This window comes from Dermacentor silvarum, chromosome 5 (genome assembly GCF_013339745.2).
Source record: "Dermacentor silvarum isolate Dsil-2018 chromosome 5, BIME_Dsil_1.4, whole genome shotgun sequence".
Lineage (NCBI taxonomy): Eukaryota > Metazoa > Arthropoda > Arachnida > Ixodida > Ixodidae > Dermacentor > Dermacentor silvarum.
Window position 1 is genome coordinate 2,703,723 of NC_051158.1, and position 23,979 is coordinate 2,727,701.

Here is a 23,979-nt window from a genome sequence, read left to right on the forward strand (position 1 = left end):
GTAATGTCTAGAAAAGTCGCATATAGCGGTCTCCTTTCTTCTCTGGATATTTCAATCCACTGAGTAACAAAAAATAAGTTATCATCCAGACGGCCTACCGATTCTGAAACCATTCTGAAGTTCTCCCAATATACCATTATTCTCTACCCATGCTTGCAGATTCAATTTAATCGCCTGCATTGCTAACATGTATACCGATGTAATTATCATCGGCCTATACGAGTGAATTCTATCTTTCTTACCCTTACCTTTATAAATTAAATTCATTCCACTTGGTCGCCAACTGTCTGGTATTCGCCTATGTTGTAAGCATTTTTCTACTGCTTTCAACAGAGCTTCCCGGCTTTTTGGTCCTAGCTCATTATTGAGTCTAACGGGAACCTCGTCTAAACCTGTGGCTGTGCGTTTAGGAATTTTCTCTTCAGCTTTCTTTCAGTTGAAATTTCTCAGCACCAACTTCTTTTCCGTCTGGTTGTCGTTCATTCTTTTTTTTCCCTGAGAAACCACCTCGCCATTGCCCTGAAATGATTCGGCTGTTAATTTTCGAACGTAATTTCCCCTTCCAGTTTGTTTCCCTCTTCGTCAAGGATATGTTGCTGTACTGTTCCCAACTTCCTGCCTAATGCGTTAATGTGGTGCCAAAATATTCTAGGTTCGATGGATGGATGCTATGAGCGTCCCCTTTGAAACGGGGTGGTGGGTTGCGCCACCAAGCTCTTGTTATTATTTTGCGTAATGTCCTACCTTTATTTTTGAGAAACACACAAATACAAAGAATTCCAGTCATCAACCTTTTTGAAGCATTACTGGTAACTCTGTTTCTGTACGTCTCCGTTGTTTGTGATCTCCCGACTTTCTGCCACCAAACCTCCAGCCGCCTCTTACTAATCTCTACAGCTGACCTGTTTACTTTCCCCGTGCTATCCCTGAACCCAAGGACTTCACGGAGGTCAGAGAAGCCTAGACTTGTAGCTGGGTAGATTTCTTCACATTCCAATAAAACATGTTCCACCGTTTCTCTAGCTTTACCACAGAAAGCATATGCGGCTTCGTCCTTGGTGTACTTCGCTTTATAACTGCGCGTTCTAAGGCATCCTGATCTCGCTTCGAAATGTAAGGAGCTTCCCTTTAAGTTATTATAAATTGTTTCTTTCCTGATAACCCTTTTTCCTTTGAGGTAGTTAGTCATAGAAGGTTTCTTTTGCAATGCCGCCACCCATAACCTTGTCTCAGCCTCTCTCACTTTGCGTTTGACGTTCTTTGTTGCCATGTTGCTGGTCATACCAGTCGCATTATGCCACGAGGAAGGAGTGCCATCTGGATGCGGTTTCCGCAACTAACCTCCCGAGCGCGCCGCTGTTCGTTATGGTAGAAATGCTGGAAAAGGGGTTTGTGTTTGAGTTGCCTTTGAGTAATACAATTAGGCTTTCTCGCAGATTCAATTTAGAATTCGACGCTATCATGTCTGTAGGTCGTAGTTAACTCGGACTTTACGACCTTTCTGGGGGATTTTACTTTTAGAAATTCAATATTTGTTCACTAACGCCTTGCGCTACGTAGAGGGCCTGTATGGTCGGGGTGGTTCGGGGTGAATTTCTCTTCCACGGACGCCGGTGATTACGCCGACGCCGGATTTTCTGTGACATGGGGCCCTTAATCGCGTTAATACGGTGTGGGTGATCAGCCGCAGCCCCGCAAAGTACAAGTGCGCAGTTGCGGGTAGAGTACAAACTGTACCCCCTCCGTCCCGCATTGCCTTCCCGATTTCCTCCTTTCACATCCGAGACTGACCCCCGTATTCCCAAACACGCCTTCACTCAATGCTTCTCCTCGACTCAGCCAAGTCGAGGCGACAAGCGTTCCTTCACTGAAGGCGCCGTTGCGGTTATTGAACATTAATTACTTCACGTTTGCTCCGCCGAGGAACACCTTGAAAATGCGCCCTTGACTCGAGTGAAGTGCACCGATCGAGAACAGCGTCAGATATCAAGACCATCCTTAAGTTTGCTTAGCAAAAGCCCAATTATTTAGGACTAATATGTGTTTCGGTTAATTTGTCTTCCTTATCAAACGACACCATGGCGCAATGTACAACTTGCAGCTCGGCAGCGCTGCCACTGTGAGCGTTCGACTGATAGATCAAACGGGAGCTGTTTTTGAGGTCTGGCAACAATCGCACCCCAACAACTGAGCATGGCGTACTGCTGAAAACAAGCCTGCGCGGCACACGCAGCACAGTCACAGCGCAAGCCAGTGAAGCGGCTCCAATTTCCACTGGAGCCGCTCCAGTCGAGTAGCTACAATTTCGGCACCACGCACACCACGGCATTCGCGACGAAGTCTCTTCGCCTCATTTTGAGGAGAACAATCGGAACTATGCGCCCGGCGTCCATGGCGAGCTGCAGCTTTTAATGCTCTCTGCACAGTAGTCTGCTATCCCGATGATGCCTGGTTGTTGCCGCGCACGTAGCTCTACGATTGGCTTCTTCAGCAGCGGTTCGTACCTTGCGAGGAGACGCCATAACGTGTACCGAAGAGGTATCCAGAATATGTGGCGCACATATCACATCGGAATTGCGTTGATTGCGCGCCACGCCTTAAGCGCATCTCGTCGACAGCGCCTGCACACGCTGCGTTTGCAGGCGCCTTACCTAGATGGAGCCACCATACTGGCGGAGGCTCGGGTCGTCTGCGCCTGTGCGCCTGCCTAAGGAGCGTTTATAGGACATTTTTCTGCTGCCCCACAGCAAGCGCTTGCGTGGCCCAGTGGTAGAATATGTCGATCCCACGCAGCGGGCGCGGGTTCGATTCCGGCGGGCACCGGGTTCTTTTTCGCATTTCCGGCGATAACGGTTACGGTCCCCAACGGCGGCGGTGGAGGCGGCGGACACCATCGGGAACCGAAACGGCTATTGGAATGAGCGCATAACGGCTTACGCTGTAAAACAAGTAAACTTGCGCCCACATTAGTCTGCTGCTTCTAGTTTCCTTGTGCTTAATTTGTGGTTCAAGTTGCAGTTAATCGTGGTTATATGCGTGATTTTGTCCATGTGTTTATTTCGACCGAGCCGGACTGACTTCGAAGGAGGCAACGGATGGAAAGGCAGGCCGATGGGCAGCTTTGTTTAACTCCAAAACCGAGTGCTGCTGAAAGCTTTTCTGAAACCAACAACAATACAGAAAATATGGGTTAGTGAGCAATTTTTGCATGAAAGCACATTACGTTGTTGCGGTTTGCTTGAAGTTGTCGCCGCGCTGTTAATAAAACGTTTCCGATGTATACAAGCATGACTGGCCCCAATTTCTCATGCTGCGGGCATTAGCACCTGAATGAAGCAGTATACGCATTAGCACTAGCATTAGCATTATCACCTATTAGAAGCAGTATACGATCGCGAGACACGTTTTTTGTTCTTCTTTTTTGCGAATTGGAGCTTGTGGGAGATTAGGCGCGACAATCTGTTATTGGTTCAGATTTTTAAACATCAATACATATGACACCCTTCAGCGCCTGTGTACAATTATCATTCCAGTATCGCGTAAGAAATCATTCCGTATTGGGGAAGCAGTTGTAGTATGTATCTGTTAGAATGGATGTGGTTGATTAATGGATGGAAACAACTTTATTCAAATCCGGCGAAGTTTAATGACCCGGGCTCAGGTCTCCCATGAGGGGACTTCGAGGCCTTGCCTCGTCGCCGCCTCCCGGGCCCGCTGGACTGCCCACTCTTGTGTCTTGAGGTTGGAGCTGCGCAGAGCGGCGGCCCACTTCGACGCAAGAGCCTCCGGAGCTACTGCCATTTTCGCTGCTATAACAGAACACTCCCACAACATGTGTGAGAGTGTCGCTCTAGTTGCCTGACATAACTTGCAAATAGCACTCGGGTATTGCGTGGGGAAAATGTGCTGCAATCGCACCGGACTGGGGAAGGTGTGTGTCTGCAGTTGTCGCCAGACGACTGCCTGGCAACGTTTCAGTTTGGGGTGAGGTGGGGGCAATATCCTCCTGCCTAACTGGTAGTGCTTGGTGATATCATTATAGCTTACTAAGCGTTCTCGCGTGTTTCGCACCAGGAGGTCCGAACTCGAAGTGGGTAGGGTGTCTCAGACTCTGCGCGGGGAGTCAGTTCTCGCGCAGAGCGGTGTGCCACCTCATTCAAGTTAGGGGGGCCCTCGTCGGTGGGGGTGGCGACGTGCGCTGGGAACCACATGATCGCGGTGCTATCGAAGTGCTGTTGACCAGCTTTACTTAGGATCTGAAGAGCTTCGGAGGCAATGCGCCCCCGCGCGTAGTTACGAACTGCGGATTGTGAGTCGCTAAGAACTACCTCGCAGAAGGGGTCGGTAAGCGCAAGCGCAATCCCAACCTCTTCCGCTTTATCTGAGTATTCCGTGCTGACACTACACGCGTGAGTAAGCCGGGAGTTAACGTCTATGACTACCGCCGTGAACCGGTGTTCTTTTAACAGCTTCGCTGTTAAAAAGCTGTCGACTTCGGCAACCTTCTTGAAACCGCATTGCAGTCTTTGCATTGCTGTTCAGCAAGCAGGCGATCTGCCACCGTCGAAAACGGAGCGCCGTGAGCACGAACAGCGAAGGAAAGCGTGGGCGAAACAATAAACAAAGCGGAGAATGCACCACAGCGCGACCGCGCTGCTTGACATTTCCAGATTGGGGGCGCTGTCAGGAGGCGTTCGTTTTCTCCTCTATTGAACTGCTCAAGTAGGGCGAATGCCGGCCCTCGCGCAGCCAGATCCGCATACAGCAATCGAGCGCACAGGCAGTACACGCACTAATGGCAGGAATCTTCGCAGTTTTCATAGATTCGAGGTGCGCCGCACTTACGTATTGCACCGCGATTGAACTGATGCTGCTTTGTATGATCACCCGCGAGAAACATATCAACGAAAAATAGCAATCGCACGAAGAATACACGTATGCAGGTCAACGTAGTCAAGCACGCAATAAGACGAAATGTCACTGCACTAGCTGGCAGTCTACTTGAAGGGAAGGCCGATCTGTATTGGCGACGCAGTAAAATTACCCCGTTGCAGAAGCGCTCCAGAGGATTAGATCGGTCCGTAAAACGATTCCCTTAAAATTACGCAGCATCGTTAACAAAAAAGAAAAAAGAAGCTGCGGGGGCAACTGGCGGGAGGAAAGAGAAAGGCAGAAGGCAAGGAGGTTAACCAGAATAACGTCCGGTTTGCTACCCTACACAGCGGGAATGGGAAAGGGGAACACAAAGATGACAGAGAGAGAGAGGAGGAAAAGAAAGAAGGGGATTTAGCGGTTAGTTCGCTGACGCGTGTGTTATTGCACTAATAGTCACAGACGTTGGCAAAAGCCCGTCGTCCTCGAGAAGCAGAAAAAGTGCCTTCACCGCTTTATGGGCAGACGATCGGTGGGGGCGGTGTTCCAGCAGCACCTGCACGGAAAGCGTACGATTTTCCAGTTTTTTTAGCGCGTTAGCAAGCTCTTGTCTTTCTGGGGCATATCGTGGACAGTGGCACAGCAGGTGGTCGATAGTTTCGTCTGTGCCGCAGACCTCGCATGCTGCACTGTCGGTCACTCCAATTAATGTAGAGTATACCTTTGTGAAGGCAACTCCTAACCAAAGGCAGTATGGTGGCGCCATCTAGTTAAGGCACCTGCAAACGCAGCGTGCGCAGGCGCAGACGAAGAGATGCGATTCGGACGACGACGCGCGATCAACGCGATCCCGAGCCTCCGCCACTATGGTGGCGCCATCTAGTTAAGGTGCCTGCGAACGCAGCGTGCCCGACATGTAATTTGCATATATAGCAGTTGCATGCTGCATGCAACTGTATCTGAATAACTCAAGCTGGCTAGGTGACTATTTGTCACCAGCCCGTTTTGAAGATTCCAATAAACAATCATGATCATCAACAACAACAACGTACCGTGCCACGAGTCAAGGGATGTGAGATGTGCGCCACGTATTCTGGATACCTCTTCAGTACACGTTATGGCGTCTCCTCGCAAGGTGCGAACCGCTGCTGAAGAAGTAAATCGTAGAGATACGTGCTCGGCTACAACCAGGCATCATTGGGCTCAGCAGACGGCTGTGCAAAGAGCATTACAAGCCGCAGCTCGCCGTTGACGCCGCGTGGACAGTTCAGAGCGTTCTCTTCAAAACGAGGCGAACAGACTTTGCCGCGATGACCCTGTTGTGCGTGGTGCCGAAATTTGAGCTACTCTTATGCCGCTTCACCAGCTTACGCTGTGACTGTGCTGCGTGTGCCGTTCAGGCCTGTGACTTTTTATCCCAAGCTTCTTCGCAGCTCACGTAAGGTGCATATTTTACAGACATCATCGTCAGTGCGTTAATTGATACTTATGGCTAGCAAATGCGCAATACAAAACTGCTAATGCGGCCCTGAAAAGTGGTGGGTCACAAGGCTCATTTTTAACAGCGAAGCGGTTTAAGCCAGTCGTAATGTGTGGTTCGTATCAATACTCGGCCTCGCCGTAGCTATGGCAACCAGGAGGGCGGCGACACCCAGGAGGGCGGCGCGGCGCATGTGCAAGCCGTCTCTTCTTCGCCAGCTCCCTACCTGAACGACCCTCGCGTCTCTTCTCTCCGCGGTGTGCTGAGCCGGGAGAAAAAAACAACGGGCAAGTTTGCACTCGGTCATGCAAAGCTTAGGCACCGCGAAACTGTCAATCCTCAAGTCTTACTGGTTGCTACTGATAGGTAATAACTTGGTTGCTGTTAGGTACTCACTTGGTTTAACTTAACTACCCAAGTAGGGAATGTATTCTCGAGCGGTCATTTTCGGAGGTACCTTTCCTTTCGCGACATTTCGCGTGACTAGCGCTGGACGCGTCGGAGCCTCCGAGCGACAGCGTTCCTGGCATGTCACAAACGCAGGCATTCTAACCAAGGTTGGCACAGTGCCAAGAACGCTTTTGCTTGGCGACGCCGAACGCGTTGGAGGCTAGCCACTGGATATCAATCGGCCCGCTTCGCTGTGTCTTGAGCTTTGCGTGGCCTTGTGCAACCTTTCGCCTTGTTTTCATCCCCCGGAATGTGTCTGGTAAACTGGTAGAGTTATCAAAAACGTTGAGTTAACTGCTCATGTCCGAGCTGTAGCCTAAGGAAGCCTGTTGTATTTTTGCTGCCAGCAACAAAGGTAACTTTTTGGGAACTTTCGAAACAGGCCAAATATGTATATTTTTGGGATCTACATTTCGGAACCAAGGTCTGGATACGGGACAAACCGTAGTTGGAGCACGCCGGATTAAATTGGAACACCTTTATTTCTTCATTGTGCATGCAAATCGAAGTAGACTAGTGCGTTTTCTTTTCACCCCATCAGAATGTAGCCGCTGTCGTCATTCGACATATTGTTATGTAGATTTAAATAGTTAGCGCACCTCAAATCTGCCACCTCACCTTTTGTGCTAACGCTTAGAGACATCCGTTGTAAATAATTGAATCCTTTACTATTTCCAGTAACTTATAAAAAGTCATTTTGCCGCTAACCTCAAATCTAAGCAATAGAATGCAAGACAGATGCATCAAAGTACCAAAAAGTGATGACTCTCCGACGCGTGCAGAGGTAACACATTTATTCAGAGTTCGCAATTCATTTGATCAGCCACATGATAAATCATTATTTTGCACAATACTGTACTGGCCGGGATCGTGCAGTGAATTATCTGATGGTGGGCGCGGTCATGCGCTGCATAAAATAGTGGCCTATCCATATGAACGAGTACATCCACCGGTTCGCTGGGCTGCAAAAAAAAGTAGAAATAGTTTACTTTTACTTTATTTTACTTTATTTACTTTATTTACTTTATTTACTTTATTTACTTTATTTTCAAAACAGAGATACAGTATCGAAGGAAAACAACAAGCCCCGTTAAATGATTTTGTAACAGCGTGGGCAAAGCAGTTTCCCAAAGTTGCCGAGAGTTTCAAAATTGCGCTTTTTTAAACTGATGCGAACATTGCACATACGCATACACTTATTCTTTCTGTCGCCTAATTAGTGACCCAACGCTACAGAATCTAGCATTAAGCGAAAGCTATAACTACTATGTGTGTTCACACACGCACACTCCCAGAAGTGCATGGTAAAAGCCTTCTGTGGAATTTGGAAAATGAGTTAATGCCGCATCGCTATTACGATGACATCTTTGCGGTAGGGATCATGTTGTGAGTTGGCCGAGCATAATGCTAGTTCTCTTGTGGGCTAGTTTTAACGTACATGTATATTTGTAAGTGTAAACTAATGCGCTATACCACCCAGATAAGTTCTGCTTTCACACTCAACCAGATTGTAGTACCTGTAGAGCGAACTGAGTGGTTTCGTTGAAATATTTTACATGGAACACTAGGGTGGTCCCATATCGCAGGGTAAAATCAATTTAACGAAGCACTAAAATTTGTAAGATGCATATCCGGGACCAAAGGAGGAGACACGACCCAATCAATGATGATATTTTACATTTGTATTGCTCGTCCCGCCATTAGCTGCATATAGCCGGGTATGCATGTCCCGTCTGAGTGTAACGAAAAAAAATTAAATATACTGCTCTGTAGTATAAAAGCAGGTCTTGGTTTGTTACTTTCAGATACAGCGCAAAAAAAGTACACACACACACACACACGAAGACACGACAGACGCGCACGAGCGCTAATCTAAAAGTAACTATGTTAGACCAACTAGCCCAACAGGCGGTCCTTCTTGGTTTGTCTCGTGCAAAACAAATCGCTTTTCTTGTAGGGAAAGCAAGGCAACCTACAGTTTCTTCTTTTTGTATACAGGAAACCTACCGACACTTCTGCAGACTATCAGCTAGACACAAGTATAATCCTGTTGGAAACGAAATTTTTACAGATACGGACGAGTGTGTGATGCCGTATAAGCCCATCATGCTAGTCTGTACCACTTGTATTATTCTTTACGGCCTGTACTCAAAGTTCTTCCGTGGCAACTCCCGGAATCTAACACAGCTTTGACCATTTACCGCGCTGGAAAGAAATCTAGTCATCCGTCGCATGCTTAACATTAAGACTTCTTCTTATAGGCTGTTGGCAAGATTTAATTACATTTGATTTTTAGTGAATGAACACCCTATGAAAGTTTGACGGTGGCATTTTCCGTCCATTATAATCTGTCAGCAAAACTAACCGATTATCGCACCAAACTTTAATAACGGTGGCCGAACTCTTCGCTTCACAAGCGGCATGAATCTTAATAGAAAATCTTTTTTTTTATTGCGATAACAATTATATGGACACTGAAAGCAGATTTCTGCCGAAGGTGTCGCCGTCATCGTCGCCGTTGCCGTGAGGTTCCGTATAAATTCCAAGGGCCATAAAATCTTCGCCGCGCGCATATGTGCGAGTGAAAGCGCGCGAGGGACGCGCGCTTCCACGTTGAGCGTACACATGGCGGAGAGCACACGCGACCGCCGCACGAAAGGCCGTGGGGGGATCGGAGGGACGGAGGGGGGTGACGTCTTGCTGCGGCACCAACGGCGCAAGGGGAACTGGAAAATATGTCTCGCACTCGAAAGGAGGAAAGCGGGAAGGCAACGCGGGAGGGAGGGGTGCGGCTTCTACTCTGCCCACAACTGCGCACTTTGCGCGGCTTTGGCCGGTCCCCCGCACCGTATCTTGAAAGATATCTGCAGATGGGTCATACCTTCGTATGCGGTGTGCTTCCGCCGCTCAGTTTCCGTTGAAACAATAAACACCACGAACATCACCACGCTCGATGCTGCTGATGCTGCGCTTGCTGACGCAGCGTTTTGACAGCGGTTGTCTGCAGTTGTCGACTGCGATCGTCGATTGTTTGCTTGTGCTTGCTGACACCATGCTTGTTAATGCAGTTAATAAGAGAATGTGTCCAAGTTTATACAGGCGATAAAACTGCTATCCTTACTCCGTGTAGCTCTCTACTAATTTGCTGTCGCAATTGATGCTTCGCCTTTGGGGCAAAACTGCGATTTTTTATCATGGGGTTTTACGGCACTCCGTAGTAAGAAACTGCGAAATAGTTTTGACCACCTGGCGTTCATTAACGGGCGCATAAATCTAAGTACAGAGGTGGTTTCGCATTTCGGCCCCTTCGAAACGCGGCCGCCGTGGCCGGGATTTGATCCCGCGACCTCGTGCCTTGCAGCCCAACACCATAGCCCCTAAGTTTGAGGGCGGAATTTTACGTCCTTTAATATATTGTCAGCGAAAGTAACCGATTCTCGCACCAAGCTTTAAACACGGTGGCAGAACTCTTCGCTTCACTGCAAGCGGCATGAATCATAAAAAAATCTTTACATTGAGAGATAGGTGATCAATATCTCCTCAGGGACGTTCCTAGAAAAGCTAACTACATGGCAATATTATGACCACTTTTGTTTATTGCGCTAGAAAATTTCAAAAGTACTAAAAATTGCAACTATTTGCAGTCGTAGAGTCCGTTTTCAGTAAACTGAGGGCCACGTTGGCATTGAACGGAAGGAAATGGCAGACTGATAAGCGATTATGGCACATTAATTGCATGCCCTTAATACTACTGAATATTAGGCATTAAGTACGAATCGCTTTTCCAGCGAGGCAGCATACCTCTCGCTGGTCGGAAAATTTCGTGCCGTAAACACAAAACGTCATGACCCATACCAGCTGTGCAATAGCTTCGCCGCGCTGGGGATAGAGAGCTGAGAGAGAGTGAAAGCAGAGTATAAAAATAGCATCGCACTGCATAGCGGATTCGAGGTGGAGAGGAGGAGTGAGGCATGTGTTAGTAGGACGCGTAGAGCTCCTGCCGACGCCGATCGCGTTTCCCCGCGCTCGCGCCGAACGCGCCTGGTGTCCTTGACTACAGCCGATGCCTCTGGCGGTGGCTCGGCAAGTTTAGACAGACACTAGTTGCTTCCGAAAGATTGAAGCGAGAGCTAGGGCAGCTAAAACCAGACGTTGCAGAAGAGAACATCCCGAGTTTAGATTGAGGGAAGCTGAGAGTTCGCGTAAGCGAGGAAATGAAAATCCGGAGGCTTGTGAACGTGGCCGATTGAATTCATGGCGATACTACGCAGAACATCGCGAAGAAATCCGGAGCGCCAGGAGACTAAGTGTGTGGTTTGCCACTACTTTACTAGGCTTTCCCTAGCCCCTCTGGTATCTGGTGTTTGCGGTAGCAGAGTCCCGCATAATTTTTTTAACGAGACAGTACGTGACAACTTTGTGAAACCACATGGTTTGAGGACCAGGCAAGTTCAGCTCTAATTTCAATGTTCACCCGTATTTGCGCTGCACAAAACACCAATGGACTGATCGCACCTTTCCTACGTTCACACATCGACTACGCTTACAGGCGCCCTACGGACATCACAGCTTGCAGAGTTCATTAAGAGATCCTTAATTCGCTGCTTGTACCCACTGTAACACACGGGATGTGCCTGTTGAGCATCGTGAAAGAAAGTAAGGTGTGCAGACGCGGACACACGAGCTGAGACTCAGACAACACAAACAAGACAAACAAGGAGTTTGTGTTTTCACGAAAAATCTCTACCAACTAGCTCCACTTTCGGTAGTTCTAAACTGTTGATCATCTGATCAGACTGCGTCCTCAATACAACGATCTGCGAGAGACCCTGCCCAGCCACTTCAACAGGCTGGATAGGCATCCTTTACTGTAGGCAAATTCCACCTATCCTGATAGTGTCCGGACTTACGAGAAACACGCTCTCACATCTTTTCAAGACCTTCCCATAGTGATTTTATGCAGTCTGATTGAAAGGCGATTTATTGTGAAAGTGCTCACTATATGACTTTATGAATGGTTGTGAGGACTTACGCTATTTTTATGAGCTTTAGTCTTGAGTGTGTTTTGTGCCATGCCTTTACATATTGAAACTGTTTTGGTAATGCTTAACTGTTACTTAATGCTGGTAACTCTCTCACACAGCGCGCTCTATATTCTATAGCAAGCTAGGCCGCAGTTAGGTGATAATCTCGTCCTTCTTTCTTTTCACCTACACTCTTTAAGTCCCAAGAGTTTATTTTTGATGATTGGCATGGGCAGCCTATTGTTGGTTTATTCTTTAATTTGTTGATCACTTAAAAAAAAAAAACCATAGTTACCGTGGGGCCATAGACAATATGTATTTGCCTCAGATATTTAGGCAAGGAGTAGGTCATTGAGTCTAACAAGTCTACTTACTCAACACCTGAAAGTAAGGTAAGAAATAGCACTTGAAGTTCTAAAGAGCCCGAATAAAAGAGAGGCGAGTCTACACAAAACGATGAAAAGATAAGAAAGCTCATGACCAAATGCAATTAAAGTATATCACGAGAACAGAGCCATTGGTGTATGCAATACAAGATAAGAAGGACAATTTGTTAAAATCAAGTAATGTTCCTTACAGCTCTACTAACTAGTGATGTGCCTGCTTTGCGCTTTCTGGTACACTGACCGGACATTTTACTCCAGTGATGAAGGGCCACATAGCGGTTAAATAAATGGAGGTTCTCTTAATAACAAAATGATAGTAAATTTTCACAAACTTCGTTCTGTAAGTTGCAAATCAAAGGCCACTGCTGTTTAAATGATGTACGTATTGCGACTGTGCGCGTTCGCGCATGCGACATGGCGGTCACTGAATGAACACGTCTTTTAAAGAAAGAAAATAGTTTTTGCTTACCCTGAACAGCCATACGACGTGATGGTGTTGTAGAAGGTTTATGAGTTGTGGTTGGCAAACGATATTGAAATACTCTTTCCTCAACTTTTACTTGATGGTGCTTGGCAAGAACAGATAATCCACTGGAGTTGTTATGTTTGGATAGAATGAAGACAATTGTCATAAGAGCAACAAAAAAAATCACGCTGAATTTCTTGGTCATCATAAGGCGGTGTAGAGTGAGAACTGCTTAGCTTCTCTGTATGAAGCCTTTATATAGGCATTCCATCACAATGCACAAAGAGACAATTGCGTCGCTTTCAAGCTCACTTCTTTCATTCCTTCTTGCCATGCTGCATTTTTTACCACTTTTTTATCTAAATTTCAAACATTCTTTTAGCACCTTGATATCGTCTTTTGAGTCTGCTGAATTTCTCAGTATTGAGGGATGAGGGACTGCGCATATAATAGTGGAGCATAAATGTCGGAAATCTGCAACATGAACATTGTCACTCGGTAAAAATGTCTTGAAACTCGATGCAGTTACGGTAATTCATGGAAAAACATAACCTTCGTTTTGGTGTCAGCGTATTACCTAACACCTACCAATGGGCCCCACTCGTTCATTTTAAGCATCAGCAAACACTAATCTAGAATGCATTATGGCAAATATAGAATCACTACTTTATATGAAAAATGGCGCAGCAGCAGGTGGTGGACGGAGAGAATAAACACACAGAAGCAGTGTGCCCCCCCCCCCCCCCCCGTAATGTATTGTACGCAGCTGAGCAATTTTAACGGTACCGTGAATGAACTAAAATAATAATTATGCAATAATCTTATGGTCCCTGCTAATGGCCAATAGCCGAAAACAATTAGGAAGGGTGCATGGATAAGCGCACTTTTTCGTTTTATTGCTTTGTATATCTATTTATGCAGTTTACTGACGCATAAGAGAAAGTTTGCTCATTTATATTCGATCAGACTTGCGTACTTGCGTACTTGTGCAATAAATCGACTATAGTCTGCTCACAATCGGCTACCCCCGCCAGCGTGGGAATGATACTTCGGGCACACCGCTTTCTGGTGTCGTAGTCGTTGCATCTCGCTAATTTCAATTGTTTTTGAACAACTAACTTGCTTCGAGCACGCGTGAAACTTAAGGTCGAACCACACATACGTGCGTCCTCACTCTTGGCACCCCCTGGCCAGACAGCCTTGATAGACATCCCTTTGTAATGAGCTGTTTACGGCGCTTCAAAACGCACAATGTCGACGTGGCTGCTATCCGTCGGTAAACCTTGTGCAGGACAAAGCTAGACTGGCGCAAATTTGTGCGAGCGGGCACTCCAGCCTTTTCGTCCACATAGCAAAAGTTGCGCTATACTGCCTGTACGCAGTACACTTAGCCACTACAGTTGCATCTAGCTGAGTCTGCTTGTAGTATAGCCTTCCGCGGGGTGCCACGACTAGCCCACTCGCTGACCTCCTGATGCTTGCTGAAGACAAGTAGGTACACTGCGGGCACGCGACTCCAAGCGCGCGTTGAGCCAGCACAAGGGCCAACATCTACAGGAGCAAGTCGTTTGCTTCCAGAGTACCACAGGTTCCCGGTGTGTGGCTATAATGGTCAAATACCTTTACGTTAGGAGTCCTTTCAACGCAAGCCCGGACTGCGGCATCGACCCCTAAGCCGACATGCGCTCTGCCGACGTGCTCGACCTACTCGTTCGATGTATCGTTTGGCCCAGGGTGCCCGCGAAAATAGGCTACACTCAAAGAACAACGATAACAGCGAACACAGTCGGCGGTCGTCGAAAATGTGATTAGTGGCGAAACGCATCTGCCTTCATACATGAGTCATTGAAGTAATCCCTGGTGCCCGCGCGTCTTCCAGAAAGTACTACACAATTCGTGTCGCTCATACCATCAGGGGCGCGATCTTGTACGCGTTCCAAAATAGAACGGAGGCGTTCCGTTCCATCGAGCCGCACGCGATTGGTCAATTTGAACGTCGCGGTTGAAATTGACCAATCGTGTGCGGCTCGATGGAACGGAACGCCTCCGTTCCCTTTTGGAACGCGTACAAGATCGCGCCCCAGATTACTTGAGTGTCGGTGACAACAGACAACGGATAGAAGCATTGATAGCCTTCGAGAAACTTCCGGTACATGCAGGCGCGTCCCGCGCCGAGCGATAACATTTAATATTTGTTAGCCAGTGAAAAGCGGTCCCCGGTGAAAGATAAACAAGTGCACGTGTCAGTAGTGTGGTTCCGAAGGTGAGGGAGGCCCTTTGTATTCCGTCGCATGCTATGGGTGCGGAGTTGCGCTAGTCAATGGTTAGCCCGTGTCACAAGGCCGCTCACTAACAACGTAACAAGTAGCTATTAATCATTTGTGTGCGGCCGCTAAAGTGGCATGTAGCTAAACCGCATTCTCCGTCCAGACTTCGTCCATTCGAAGGTTGGAAACCCACGGACATCGCAGCTTCTTGAAGTAAAAGGGAAAACAGGTTCAAGAAAGTCCACTATGAATCGACGAATTTAGGATGGGGGAATTTATGTTCTGATGTTCTAGAAAAACAGGTGACCTTTAGTCGAAGCATTGATTCTGAGTCTCCGACCGTCAACCGAGCACACGAAAGGCATTCGAAGGTTCTGCGTCTGCTTCTTTAGGTGCCGACGCGTGGACAGAAGTATCTTCATCTTTCTCATTCAGCAGCTCCTGTTGCAAGGTGTTGTAATACCCTTTTTTTATTGACGCCTAGTTGATGCGGATAGGAGGTAAAAGAAGTTGGGCCGATCCTACAATGCATTCAACATAGTACTTGCGGTTTTCAATGTTGGGCAGCTAAGAACAAGGTTGCGGGTTTGAATGCTGGCCACGGCGGCCGCACTTGAATGGCGGCAAAATGCGAAAACGCCCGTGTGCATAGATTTAGGTGCTCGTAAAAGAACCCTAGGTGGTCCAAATTATTCTGGAGTCGCCCACTATGGCGTGCCTTTTCGTGGTTTCGGCATGCAAAACCCCATTATTTAATTATAGTATCAAAAGGCGTGCCAAGCGAAAGGAAACCGAGTAAAACAGCAGAATATTGGAAGGTGGGAAGAAATCAAGAAAGTACCTGGCTTAGAGCCGAGTTAGCTGTAGAAAAGACGGCTATATGCGCAGCATTGGCTCTAAATGTAATAAATTTGAACGCAGCTGCACAGGTGGTGGTGGTGGTCGCTAAGTCATTGCCGTCATTGCTATAGTTGTGGTTCAAGGCTACTACCGCAGGCGCAGCTCTCGAATGCGCCACCTGCACCTCATACTCATGCTACCTCCGTTGCCCTACTTGGGCAAAGCAATTCCCATCTAATATTCGCATCACTATCTCTCTCCTGCTGAATCAAAGCTGTGGGGACACATTGGCTCCAGCTGGGTTCCGTTTGGTGCGATTAAATGTGATCTATATAAATATATATATATATATATATATATATATATATATTTATTTATATGGCACGAGCAGGAGGTTATAGATGGCGACAAACATGGCTGCCCGAACACTGCCTTTGATCTTTGTCTTCCTCCTGCACCACTATTACAGAGTACCATCCTTGTGCGTTTCGTCACACACTTGAAGCGATTCTGTGAAGCACTGGCTGCGGAGTCAGCTTAAAAGAAGTCTCGTGACATGAAACCAGGTGGTGTGCTGCGCGTACAAGACACAGTTAACGTATCCGATGCATTAGCGATGGCAGGAGTTAGGAAGCGTGATGAAGGCGCACATATTGGCCATTCCTGCATAGAGGAGGAGGAAACAACTTATTATGGTAATGTGGCTTAGTGAGGGGTGGCTACCAGGTGATGCCTTACAGCCACCTCCTCGGTTCTTCTGTCGGCCCGAAGTTGAACCTCCAGGTTCGGGTTCATAACGATCGCTCCCCACGATTCAGGCGAAGGAGCGGCCAGGCGATATGGGGGGAGGCATCTTCCCAGCAGGCCCTGAGAATATGATTCAGGGAGGCAATGGACCCACATAATGAGCAGTGTGGGTCGGTCAAGTCAGGGTAAAAGTGGGCGTATATTTGTGGGTTGGGAAAGGAGTGCGCTTGGAGTCAGTGCCAAGAGACTTCTTGACCTTTAGTGAGCTTGGAATGAGGTGGGGGTTTTGTCCGTCTTGCGAGCCTGTAGTGCTGGGCAATATCGTGGTATGTGGTCACTGGCTCGCTGACCAGGTCTCCTGGGTCAGAGACGGGACCCACCGGTTGGCTGACGAACCCTCGAGCACACTGGTGGGCCGCCTCGTTCTACGGGTTCCCTGCATGAACCGGGACCCATATCAATTCAATTGGGGAGGGTTTTTCTTCACTATCTTGTTGTTTAGGGAGAGTAGGGGATGCGGTATTCGCAGCGTGGCAGGGGCCACGATTCCACGTGCGAAGTTGGATATGGCTGTCTTTGAGTCACTGATTATAGTAGTTGTAAATCCGGCCGCTACAGCGACGGCAATGGCCGCCTCTTCTGCCTCCGCCTCGTTGTGGGCCCGGACAGAACAGGCCGTCCTTATTGGTGTTGCTCGGGGGGTAAACTGGTTGTTGTCATTGTTGTTGATGATCTTGGGGAGGCTAATTACGTTGATTTCGTGCGTGTTATTTGGCAAGAAATATTGAGCAGCGTGTACGTATGCTGCTTCGGAGTTTGACCCGTGGGTTTTGTGCAGGGCTTGAGCTCTTTCTTTTCGTATACCGTCGTGATGACCTGCCAACATGTTCTTTGGCAGCGGCTTGCTGATGAACCTCTTCCTGATGTTGGTTGGAATGTAATGGTGGCAGGATCTTTGTGCGTTGGGGATACTGCACGGAAGTGCAACGTGATGGTAGATTTGGTATTGAAGGAAAACCACTTGGATATCGCTCACCGAACGGAGGCTTTAGTTTGTCCATTGTGCATGGTGATATCATAGTAAGCGTGCGATTGTTTCGTCTTTTCGGGAGGATCCCTACATGAGAAACTTGTCGACGATCTAATCATGCGTGGCTTTGGTATACGCACTGATGATGATTGCTACGTGGAGACTACGGGTGACTACGGCGATCTAGTTGCGATTTCTCCAGCTGTTGGACAACGAGGGGGTCTGCAGCGTATACTTTAATTCGACTTATCTCTTCTTTCATTTTCACCCACTATTCGTCGTTTTTGAAGATGTGCGTAAGGTAAAAGCGTAAGGCCTCACCGGTAACTTAATCATTGAAGTTGATGACCATATCCCGTTCTGACCCTCATGCAGCGGATGCGTGGAGCTCGAAGAGGCGGAACGGATGTTCCACAGGCCCATCGTCCACTGATCCGGTGTACTGGGGTATGCCCAAGCGTTGCGGTGATGTGGTCATGATGCTGGTAGGTGTCGGTGGGCGAGCTGTGCGTTCGGGGTTCACAGCGTGGCGTGGAAGACTTCCATGTTGATGTGCGGCTAATTAGGTAGCTGCCAGGTCTCCATCATGTCGACTTGTGTGACGCGAGCAGGAGGTTGCGGACCGAGACAAACATGGTCGCCTGAACACTGCCTTTAATCTTTGTCTTCCTCCTTCACCACTATTACACCATACCATCCTTGTGCGTTCCCTCTCACACACACACACAAACATATTTATATATCTATCAATATATACAGGGTGTTTCAGTGAACACTTTCAAAATTTACTTAAGGTTGCCTGTGGCAGATAGACCAATTTTAGTTAATGAGCTGGTCTACTCGAAGAGGCGGACATTACTAGCACAAGAAATTGAAATGCATAATCGACAAATAACAAAAGTTTCTAATTAGTTTTTTAACTAATTAACTGATGGCCCACATTGCAATTTACAAATTGTAGCCGTGGAGTTCGCAAGGCGGATCCACTTGGAATTAATTCTCAGGATGACACCAGTTTCGAGATATTAATTCCCGAACTTTGCGGAGAAATGCATTGGCGTTCCAGTTAATTTTGTGTTTCAATGTAAAATGCGACGTTTTGTTAATAACCTAACTGGAACGCCAATGCATTTCTCCGCAAAGTTCGGGAATTAATATCTCGAAACTGGTGTCATCCTGAGAATTTGTTCCAAGTGGATCCGCCTTGCGAACTCCACGGCTCCAATTTGTAAATTGCAATATGGGCCATCAGGTAATTAGTTAAAAACTTAATTAGTGAATTTCTGTTAATTATTCGATTATGCATTTCAATTTCTTGCGGAAGTAATGTCCGCCTCTTCGAGTAGACCAGCTCATGAACTAGAATTGTGCTATCTGCCGCAGGCAACCTTTAAGAATTTTTGAAAGTGTTCGCTGAAACACCCCGTATATATAGTTCAACAAACAGACGCGCGTAGGCAAAACATAAGACAGGACTTCACTGACGCTTCGGCCGGGGTCTGGCCTTCATCATATATATATATATATATATATATATATAGGAAAATCAGAAGCACGACTTCGCGGTTATCTTAGGTTTATTATTTACCCAACAGTTTCGGTTGGTGGACCGACCCTTGGAAAAGGTCGGTCCACCGACCGAAACTGTTGGGTAAATAATAAACCTAAGATAACCGCGAAGTCGTGCTTCTGATTTTCCTAAATACGCTTGGCCCATTGAAAAATCCAGTTACTTTATATATATATATATATATATATATATATATATATTAGGTTGAACATGTAGGTTGATACATATCTTTCGGTGAAACAGTCGACAGCCTTGGTGTGGAATCAGCACGATAACCACGGCAATTCGTTATGCTTGCCGGACTGCTTATTTGAGTTTCGTCAACCTTACCCTAATTTAGTAAGTTTGTGGCATATTACCTTGTACTTCCAAAGTAACTGTAGTATCTACATTATCATATATGCAATAATTCATTATAATAAAAGAAAGATGAAATATTTGGCCTGACAGTTCATTTTTCAGCTTCATGCTTTAGGAATATAAAGATGGGAGCATCATAAAGAATGTCTTAGTTCTTCTTTGTTAGCGGCGACAAATTGGAGTGGTGCAATCTCGCGAGTGAAGTCACTGCTAGGACACCGTTCGCTCCGGGTCATTCAGCTGCCGTGCGCGCGCGCTCGCTTTGTGCATGCTCGGTGCATGGGGAGCGCCAGCCATACTTTTTCAAGGATGTTTTGGGTGCTTTCTGCGGTCCGCTGTCATGCCTAAAGTACGGTGTCTTTTTCGAAACTGCGTGAATCGCAAACATTTCTTGCTTGAATATCGAAACTATATAGAGTTGCAGGGGTTACTGTTTTTGCAAAGCAGAAGGGCGTCGTGTCTGTCCAAAAATTTTGCGTCAAAGAATGTCTGCAAATTCCGCATGGAGACATTTATTTGCACGACGCTTTGCTCCAAACTTAGCATTCCTTTAGCACTTCGCTATGGCAGACATCTCGTTTTACATGGAACCGTAATATTCTTATTCGGTGTCAACTTATATAAATCAGTATGTTAGAATACGATAATACCGGCGATGCTTTCATCAATCTTCTTATTGCTTTGGTTAGTTTTTCTACTCAAATATGGGTGATGTAGTGATGCATAAAATGAAGAGATAGGTGCCCATTTTCTAGCCAAAAGAAATTGGTTATACTTTTATCGTTCTCAAAAACGGCCGCCCCGAAAGAGCATTCTACATGGATTTTAACCCGACTGCGTTTCATGTATGTATAGCAACCACTTGAAAGAAAAGGGTCGTACTTAAGATCAAGAGACAAGCCTTTACAAGCGATGTAATGTTACATAGTGGCCTGAAGCGGTGTTTATAGACAATATGGCAGACACCTCCCGCAGTAGAAGCAACCGACTATCGTTAGGGCGTTATAGCGAGGCACACATTGTTCGCGAAACCCATCCGTTCACTACAACATTGAATTGGAAACATGAAGCAGTGTTTTACAGCGCAAATTGGAAATGCCTTTATGATAAAAGTACTGAAAATTGGGCCAGTTGGTACCTATTCATCTTGAAACTGCAGCGCACACACAAGAAACGAGGACACAAGGCAAAGGTAACCCACCAGCGCCTGTGTGTTACATTTGCCTTGTGTCCTCATTTCTTGTGTGTACGCTGCAGTTTCAAAATGCCTTTAAGATACTTGAGGCACTGGAAAGCAGCTTCAGCTGCCTGGAAGAGGAAAGTCTAACTACTGTTTGCATGACGATGTGTTGAACCACAATGGTGTTTAACTATACCAACTTAGAACTATTCGCAGCGTCAGTCCATGAAAGACCCCCTCGTATACCCGCCTCATAAAAAAGACACTACATGCATGGTTCATATGAGCTCAGATGATTTTCTACCTCCTTCGGTGTATGCTATTTTCAATGTGTCGTATACCAGTAAGGAATGAAGCTTCGGCTTCTTGCTGGCTTCAGCCATGTGGTCTAAAAGGCATATTTCGCCCATAAAATTGAACTGAGCAGCTGTGTCTGTTTCGCCAAGCAGGTCGGACACATTGGTTCCCCAACCAACAAGTACCGGTAAATTGTTAAACTGAGTAGAGCGTGTAGCACTGAATAGAGAATAAATATTGGTCCATGACTTTTTGTGTGTGGCAAGCAGCTTAAACAGCTCGCCATATTATAGTGGTTTAGTTGCCTCAATGATCTTTACTTAAATATACCAGCGCTTAAAATTAACCAACCAAGAACGGCTTAATTTTGAGAAGCCGTTCAAAAATGAAATGGCACTGGAAGAATGAATACTATAGTGTTGTTTTGTCCTCGTGCTATTGCTGAGCCTTCCTGTGAATAAATGCGAAAATTCGATATTTTGACATAAACAGCTCGTCGTGAGCAAAGAAGCTTTAGCGGGTTAAAGTGAAGGTAAATGTTGTATAAATCATATATAGGCAACGTTTGATGCAAGCTTGTTTCAACACGGCAAGTATGGTCGCTTAACTGGATCGTTCTATCTCATGTTTTCGTGTTTATGCTGTTATTATCCACGCGCTAACGCTCCAGAGTGTAGAACTGCGAATGAAAAACCCACACCGCTCTGGACTGAGCTCCGTCGGCCGGCACTGTAACGTTGTCTTTGAGAAATATATTGTTGTAGAAGAAATAGGCTCCTTCAAAAAATTTTGACGAACGAAAACATGGTAAAAATATACTTGAGAGAACTGGTATAAGTGTACTAGCATAGGGAACGAGAGCAAACGAACGGAAACACTGCAGAAGGCGCCCGGACGCAGCGCGAACTGTAGCAGTCGACAGGCGCGAATCCTTGCCATGACGTCATGCAAGCGATTCTCGCAGGCCCCTGTTGGTAGTTCTCAGGGCTAATACCGGCTGCTATTATAAGCATATGGAGCATCAGAAGGTTTGTGAATGTGCTCCACTATTGAATGCGCACGTCTACAATTCACAAAAGCAAAATAGAGTTCATTATTTTGTGCTAGAACATGCTCTCTCTCATCTTACATGCCCTCTAGTTACGCAGTTCTTGCAGAAACCTACCAAGTGGTCTCTGCATATATCAGAATGGCTCTATGACGCTGGTGAAGCCAAAATAGCATACCACCATTGAAAATTCCGCGATATATTGTTTTCATGTGGTTGCTACTAAAAATCCTCCGTTCTATTTATACTTCTCGCACTTGTAGGCTGACAGCTATGCCACATCGAATACCTTATTGTTAGCTCCTATAGCGGCATAAAAATTCAGCACATTGCAGAGATTTCTCGAAAGCCAGAATAGTATGAATGTGATACAGCGTTCGATATTCTTTCAAAAATTTACAGGGCACATTGAATTCATTCTCTTAAAGTCTATATCAAGTTGTAATTAAAATTACTGCGATATACATCTTATACTTAGCAGAGAGTTTGGTAATACGCCTGTAATTCTACTAGGGTCCCTCAACACGTAGAAGAGCCTCACTCTCCCGCTCTATAATGGCCGGGCTTGACCGATACTAAAATTATTCACCACATTTGTAGCAGCATGTTCGCAGACTAAACAAGCAAGGGGAACGTTAGGCGAAATATTTCAGCCCGCGCTCCTTTCCCACTGAAATAATAAGCCACTGCACTATGTGAGGGATCCGGCCCGCCAAGTCACCTTGATCGTTTCGGTTTCAGCAGCAAGCACTAGAGAGTCTTCGCGGTGAAGTCACTTTGTGTCGTTTCCACGAGAATGATGTCAACTGTTCACCCAGCATCGAAATAAATCTGCGACTTCAGCTGCTCTCTGCTCAGCGTTTTGATGACCCCGACGTTGCCTGGTTGTAGCCACGAACGCAGCTCTATGACTCGCTTTTTCAGCTCAAGTTCGTACCTTGCGAGCGGGCCGCGTAAAGTGTACCGAAGGGTAAATACAGGTATCGAGACTACGCGGCGCACATGTCACATTCCTGGACCCGTGGAACAAGATGCTGTTGATGATGATTTATTGGCCTCCCGCTTGATACGGGGCGATGACAAATAGCCACGTAGCCTGCTTCAGTTAACCAAGCCCAGCTACATGCAACTGCTACATGTCGGGACACCTGGTGGAATACAACGCAACTGGAATGCAAAGTCTGCACATACCGATTCTACGCGGCGCGCATGTCAGATCGCGTCACAAATAGCACGATTCGATTCTGATGATACTGACGATGATTATGGTAATTTGTTGGCATCCCCTTAGAATGGGGGCTTGCGACTTTGCCTGATGGTTTCAATGAGGTATGTCATACATCTTTTTCATTCTGGCATTTTTTGTATAAATCTTCTTACTCTTTTTTTTCTTCCGCAAGGCAATCCAAACATTTCATGGCCTAACCCCCTAGAGGGTAGGAGCCTGGCAATAGCTGGGACGGACACAGGCGGTGGCGCACAACATAGCCAGGCAAAACGGCTATTTCAATGAGCCTATAACAGCTTACGCTAAAAAATCAGGTGATCGTCAACGTAACCAAATACCTTAATAACACGGTCACATAGGGCGCCCTCTAAGTTTTTTTTCAATCGTGCTAAGATATAGGTCACTAAGGATTGGGACAACATTTGAACCAAAGAAAATTCCTGATTTCTGATTAAGGATGCTTTCTCTTCACCCAACCGTCGTCGACATTAAATACAAGGAAAGGTTTTTCCACAAAAGCCCTCGTTCAAAACACCACATTTTCCTAAGAAAACCAATTCCTAGACTTGTTCATTTTTCTGTCTATCACACAATTTAATAGCAAAGAGTAACAAATCTCTTCAATATTCATACGAAAAGAGCATAACCCCCAGAATTCTCCATTGTCAAAAACTGAACTTGCGCCTGGGAGTTGCGCATGCGAAAAGGGTCTGAAAAACTCAATGAAATTAAGC